Consider the following 7,648-nt stretch of genomic DNA (forward strand, 5'->3'; position numbering starts at 1 on the left):
GGTTCTTTGTCATGATCAAGGTCACAGAGAGCCAGATGGCATTTTGCGACTTACTTCAATCCAAAAATTCCATTTGATCCTAGGACTAATGGAAAATGTGACCGTTTTGAAGGAACTTTAAATGCTTTCTACAAAGAATTTATTTTATTAAAGACTTAAGAACTAACTAGTTATTTTTGTTGTTGTCTAAAGAATTGTCATGTTTTCCTGTAATAGATACTCTATTACTATCTTAGGCCCAATTTTCATAAAAAACTTAGTCACCGAAACAGGTTAAACCTTCAAAAGACGTTCCATTACCAGGAACAGAATTGAAAGTAAGAAATTATGGAGAGAGATAGGGTCTCTTTGAGAATTAATCAACTAACAGGCAACTGATAAGCTGCCAGGTAATTTAAGCAGTGCTTGGGGATCACCTGCTCACACCTGTGTACTGGACAGTGCACTAAGTACTCAACAAGGTCAGGAAGACCGCCCGTCTAACAGTTATGGACTTTGACCCCTGCAGCAGCTACATATAAGAGTTGAGTATCTGAAAGAGAGAATTCACAGAATTGTGATGGCATGGTAAATGCTGTTTCTGACGTGTTTCATTTGACCGAAACAGTATTTTAAAACAATTTCGGCTAGTGTTGTCTTTCTCACACAAAAATCCCCAATTCCAGCTTCTCTTGGAAAAAAAATCAAAAGATCCAGCAATAGCAACCACACAATGTAATGGTTGTTCTGTTCCAAATGGTTCCTTATACTGACTCACTTGTTTCACGATCACTTTTTCTTATGAAAACTCTTTTCACTAATCTCTCGTGTTTAAAGAAAAAGGAAAGCACTAATTATGAATGCACCCAGCCCTCTAAACTTCACCCATCAGAATCTGGGCTTGGGGTTTCTAATGACCTTGTTGTCTCAGCAGCCCTTTCAAGAGGTGGCTTCTCTCTCCCACACCTCTCAGGTGCCTACTGGGTCTGGACGTGGAGTAGATTTCCTTGCTTGCACTGCTGCTTCTGGCCACACCCCTTCCATTCAAACTTGTCACCAGGCCGTGGTATCTGCCTGCCCCCCAAGACTTTCTTGCTGTAGTTACCTATGGTACCCTCTTCTCAATCCCCCATGCCCACCCCCCCAATTCCTTTAAGATCTTAACTCCTGTCTCATTCAGTCTCTATACTACTAGTTATAACTTACCCACCCCTCATACAGACATCAAGTAGATGTTGACCCATAACAACCCTATAGGACAGGACAGAACTGCCCCTCTGAGTTTCTGAGATGGTAATTGTTTACGGGAGTAGACACAGGTGGTTTTGAACTATTGACCTTGCAAATCGAAGCTGAACGTGTAATCCCTGTCCCACCAAGGCTGCTCCTCCTCTCCAGTTATACTTTCTGGTTACACTAGCACTCCAGCTGCATGATCCTTTGACACCTTCCCTCTCGGGGAACTTCTGAGGACCTTTTCCTATCTTTCACCCCACTCAAGTACTCACGCCTCCTTACCCGGTTTAAATCACTTGGGAAAGCATCACTACATTTGCATGTGCTTTTAACGTCCTTATTCCTCTTATCTCTTCGATTACACGATTAAACGCCACTTGATTAAATACAACTAAGAATCTGGAAACAGGTAAAGAGCTTTCTTAAGGAATACTGCTATAAAAGGAAAGAGAAATACAGAAATTAGCTAAAGAGGAAGCGGGGGTCAAGAAAAGATTTTTCTTTTTAAAATATTACAAAAATAATGGCAATGTTTATATGCTGGTAGGAATGATGCAGTAGGGAGAAAATAAAATGCTGTATGAACAGGGAGGGGAAATGTCCTGAGTGAATGTGAGATCTAATGTATAACACAAGCGGTTGGCTTTAGCTAGGGGTGCAGACAGACCATCCATAAGAAATAGGAGGAAAGGTAAGAATATAGGGGACAGGAAGACTTCGGTAAGCAGGTTGCTGGAAGTTCTGCAATTTTCTCTTCAAGCAGCCGAGTCAGACCCTAAACGCAACAGCTCCACTGAAGCTCCATTGTACAGGTTACCCATGACTTCCAGGTGCAAGTTCTCACAGTTCTTACTACCTACTGGCATTATTTGGCACAACTGATAGCGTTCTCTTCTTGAAAAGTTTCTTCACTTGCTTCCAGAATCTGTTGGAACTTGCTCCCTCAATTTCTTCTTGCTAGTTCTCCCCCATTTTTGCAAAAGAGATGCTTGAGTGCCCCAGGCAGAGCTCACTTCTCAGAGTTCCTTTCTCCCATGTCACCTTCTGGCTTTATAGCAAATATTAGACACAAATTTGTACCTCCAGCTTGTACAACTGCCCGGAACCGTAGACTCATATCCACTAGCTGACTGGCTGACTCTACTTGGTTTTCTAATACACTTCTCAAGTTGATACTTGAAACTCTACTTAATTCTAACTGCACAGCTTATCTATTATACTGATAGGCACTTCTAGCTAATCCTTTATGAGGCGGCTTCAAAAGGTTCATGGAAAAATGGAATGACAAGGTAGTGGAATTTTCCCACACTTTGAAGCTCCCTCTTATTAAAGCAATGTTTGGCAAACATTCTTGAGCAAGTCTTTGCTTGCCTGAATGTATGTGGTTCTCTAGGTTAGAAGCAAGCTTTCACACTTTCTATCGTGGTCCAATAACAGCAGTTTAGTCCAAGACACCAACTCTTCTTACTCAGATTGCTACACTAACTTCTTATTTCTACTGCCTGCGTGATCCCATGAAAACAATTGGGTTGCTGGAGGCACAGGGAATCCAGGGTGGATGACACCTTCAGGACCAAGGGTGTGAGGGGCGATGCTGGGAGAGTGGAGGGTGAGTGGGTTGGAAAGGGGGAACTGATTACAGGGATCCACATGTGACCTCTTCCCTGGGAGAGGGACAGCAGAGAAGGGGGGAAGGGAGACTCCAGATAGGGAAAGATATGACAAAATAACAATGTATAAATTACCAAGGGCATATGAGGGAGGGGGGAGAGGGGAGGGCGGGAAAAAAAAAAAGAGGACTTGATGCAAAGGGCTTAAGTGGAGAGCAAATGCTTTGAGAATGATTGGGGCAGGGAATGTATGGATGTGCTTTATACAATTGATGTATGTATATATATGGATTGTGATAAGAGTTGTATGAGTCCCTAATAAAATGTAAAAAGAGAAAAAAAATGATTAGGGCAAAGAATGTACAGATGTGCTTTATACAATTGATGTATGTATATGTATGGACTGTGATAAAATTGTTAAAAACAAAACAAAAAAACAACAACATCCACAACAATAAAATCTAAATATTTATGGAGCTTCTAGGACATGCCAGACACATTGTAAATATAGTGGTAAACAAAAATAGATGAGTTCTTAATTCATGGAGATGGATAACAAACTAATGAATTAGTATGTATATGTGTCCTATTATATATATTTATATGTATAAATACGAATTTAATGTAACTGTCTTTTAAACATTCTTTCACTTTATCTCTTAAACTTTCACACAATTCCAATTAATCAGCTTCAGACAATAAAGCCTTGTACAAGCATCATTTACCATGATAAGTAAGTAGATGCTCCCTTACCCTAAAAAAAAAGAAAGAAAGAAAACAATTGGGTCATGTTGTAGCTTCCCACAGCAGATTAAAAGGACTATATTCTTCCAATTATAACAAAACTACAAGCAACTGAAGCTGCCCTACCCTGCAACTGCTTATGAATTAAGCCACATTATCAGAAAACACAGATCTGACTCTCCTGGAAAGCGAGGGGTAAAACAACCACATACTTCAAATGTTCCCAAAAGCATACACAGAGTCCACAACCTCTGGTACTAACACGCTACAGCTCACCCAGAATATATTCCCCTAGAGCCTCGGCATCTTCTACTTGCTGCAGCAACCTTTGACCTACTCTCTCTGCCTCCAGTCCTCATTGAGCAGTTACTTAGATCTCATATAGATCGCTACTTCTCAAGCAAGCCCTATTTTAAAATACCTTAATAGGTGAATCCACATATGGCTACCCAGCTTCTGTAGCCAATACATAATGACTATATTCTGAGCAGTAGCCCTTACTAGGATCCTAATAGACTTATTACTGTCTTTATAGAAAGGAACTAGAATATATTTTTACCAGCATCTCTAGATCTGGTTTTTCTTTCTTTTCAAAGTTATACTCTTACTCCATATTTAATCTGTATATCCTGAATGGTACTGGAGCTTAGGTTCTTGTCTTCTAAAATAGGAATTTACTCAGTGAATTTTATTAAGAAACTGGTAGGGAATAAAAACCTTGGTAGCGATTTCCCACTGTAGACACACACTCTTAAGCATTCGCTCTACTTGATTTTTTGGTAGTTTTACATTTCAGGCTTCATATGTATTATAAAAATGAGTTAATTATTTATTTGTAGCTTCTCTTATTCTGTTATGAAAAGCATTACGACTGCTGGTAATAATTAACATGTATCTATCTAGAAAGCTTATTTTCTAGACACTGTCTTTTAATGTTGTTTTACTGATTATATATCTTACATGTTGTTTTAGATTTATCAGTAGTACATATAAGCACTCAAATAATCCTAAAAAGCAGTTATCTAAAGGAGTTTCAAAAGCCTCATGAGAATATTCCATTTTTCTTTTTTTCCCACTTAGCCGATGACCTTTTATTTTATTGAAATGTATAATTACCTGAAGATTTTTCTTTTTTTTAATAACATTTTATTAGGGACTCATACAACTCTTATCACAATCCATACATATACATACATCAATTGTATAAAGCACATCTGTACATTCTTTGCCCTAATCATTTTCAAAGCATTTGCTCTCCACTTGAGCCCTTTGTATCAGGTCCTCTTTTTTCCCCTCAATCACCGCTCCCTCAGAAGCACTTGATAATTTATAAATTATTATTTTGTCATATCTTGCCCTATTCGGCATCTCCCTATACCCTTTTCTGTTGTCCATCCCCCAGGGAGGAGGTCACATGTAGATCCTTGTAATCGGTTCCCTCTTTTCAACCCACTCACCCTCTACCCTCCGAGTAACGCCCCTCACACCCATGGTCCTGAAGGTATCATCCACCCTGGATTCCCTGTGCCTCCAGCTCCTAACTGCACCAGTGGACAACCTCTGCTCTATCCAGGCTTGCGAGGTAGAATTCTGATCATGATAGTGGGCGAGGAGGAAGTATTTAGGATCTGGAGGAAAGTTGTATTCTTCATTGGTGCTACATCGCACCCCGACTAACTCATCTCTTCCTCTAGACCCCTCTGTGAGGTGATCTCCAGTGGCCGACAAATGGTCTTTGGGTCTCCACTCTGCACTTCCCCCTTCATTCACTATGGTAAGATTTTTTTTTTTTGATGCCTTATACCTGATCCCTTTGGCACCGCGTGATCCCACAGGCTGGTGTGCTTCTTCCATGTGGGCTTTGTTGCTTCTGAGCTAGATGGCCGCATGGTCACCTTCAAGCCTTTAAGACCCCAGACACTATCTCTTTTGATAGCCGGGCACCACCATCTTTCTTCGCCACATTTGCTTATGCACCTGTTTATCCTCAAGTGATCATATCATGGAGGTGTGCAGCCAATGATACGATTTTTTGTTCTTTGATGCCTGATAACTGATCCCTTCGGAACCACGTGATCACACAGGCTGGTGTGTTCTTCCATGTGGGCTTTGTTTCTTCTGCGCTAGATGGCCGCTTGATAATCTTCAAGCCTTTAAGACCCCAGACCCTATCTCTTTTGATAGCTGGGCACCATCAGCTTTCTTTACATTTGCTTGTTCACCCGCTTTGGCTTTAGTGGTTGTGTCGGGAGGGTGAGTATCATAGAATGCCAATTTAATAGAAGAAAGTATTCATGCTTGAGTAGAGGTCCAAGGTCCTTCCACCACCTTAATATTAAACCTATAAATATAGGCACATAGATCTAGAGACAATTCCATTTTTCTATAAACTTTTTGAAGCCCCTTGCTTGGTTATAGTCTGCTTTATATATTTAACGTTCTTATCCTCCAGTAATAGTTGGGTTTTAAAAATCATTTTATTGGGGGTTTTTTACAACTCTTATCATAATCCACACATGCATCCATTGTGTCAAGAACATTTGTACATCTTTTCCCAACCTCATTCTATAAACCCTTGATAATTTATAAATTATTTTTTCATGTCTTACACCGTTTGATGTCTCCCTTCACCCACTTTTCTGTTGTCCGTCTCCCAAGGAGGGGGTTATATGTTCCCCTTTTACCACACCTCACCCATAACCTCCTGGTATCGTTATTTTCATTATTGGTACTCATGGGAGGGTGAGCATCGTAGAGTGCCAATTTAATAAAAGAAAGTATTCTTGCATTGAGCGAGTGCTGAACAAAGTATCCTTGCCTTGAGGGAATACTTGAATAGAGGCCAAGTGTCCATCTGCTACCTTAATACTAAATATATGCACACAGATCTATTTCCCCATCCTTATATATATATATTTTTACACATGGACATGACTTTATATTTAGACCTCTATAAATGCCCTTTGCCTCCCGGTTCCTTCCTCTATTTCCTTTTACTTTCCTCTTGTCCCACTATCAGACTCTGCCTTCATTTGGGTTTCAGTAATTCCTCTCGGTTGCATTGCCTTTGATCACGCCCTACACATCCTACACCCACCTCGACATCGATTTTGGATCACTTGTTGTTCCCTTGTCCTTGGGTTTATTAACACTAAGCACAAAAACAAGACAGAGCTAAACAAAGCAACAAAAGAAAGCAAAACAACCACAAACAGCAACAAAAAAAGAAAAGCCTGTAAATAGTTCAAGGTCTGTTTGTTGATTGATCTTTACGAATGTTTTCCTATGAGTGTGATGGGGAGCTACATTCTGGCCCCAAAGTCTACTTTTGGTATTCCCTAGAGACTTCTTTGCTCTGTTCCGCTTACTGTTCTGATGCACACCCTTAGTGTTTCACCTCAGTGTAATTGGGTCAGATTGGGCACAATTCCCATACCAAGTCTCCAGTGTTGTCCCCCGTGACACTATGGGTCAGTGAGGAACTTCATGTCTTGTAGAGGCCGGTCTATGGTCCTCTATGCTTTGGCTGCTCTGAGCGGGGTTATCATCCTCAGGGCTTGGTGGGCCAGCACGTGTTCCTCTCTTCCTCCCCCTTCATTTGCTCTTGTGCACGCTGATCAGACATGTTTCTCTCCCTGAGCTGTAGCTTCAGTGATGTCCTCTGAAGTGAATTCTTCTGTGGGGAGGGGAGGGCTGTCTGTCCACAAAATTGGGATTGGGGCCGGCCCCTCAGACCTCAATTTCTTTTTATTTAAATATCACACCTCTACTTATATCTTTTTACAATTAAATTTGTGACCAAACTCACTGCTCTCCCCAAAAGGTTTTACCCATTTCTCTTCTGAAATTAAGAAGTCTCCTAAATTAGACGCTGATTTTATTTATATGTATATCAGATGGTGAGATACTGGCAATAATTCTATCAGAATCTTTTTTTTCCTATCAGAATCTTAATATGGGTTATAACTCAGAATTTAATGACTATACCATGCCTATTGAAGATGGGTAAATCAGATGTGGACTTGTTTCCTTTAGAGATGATATTTTAAAAGTAGAATTGACAATAGAATTAATTATTT

This window comes from Tenrec ecaudatus, chromosome 4, assembly GCF_050624435.1.
Source record: "Tenrec ecaudatus isolate mTenEca1 chromosome 4, mTenEca1.hap1, whole genome shotgun sequence".
Lineage (NCBI taxonomy): Eukaryota > Metazoa > Chordata > Mammalia > Afrosoricida > Tenrecidae > Tenrec > Tenrec ecaudatus.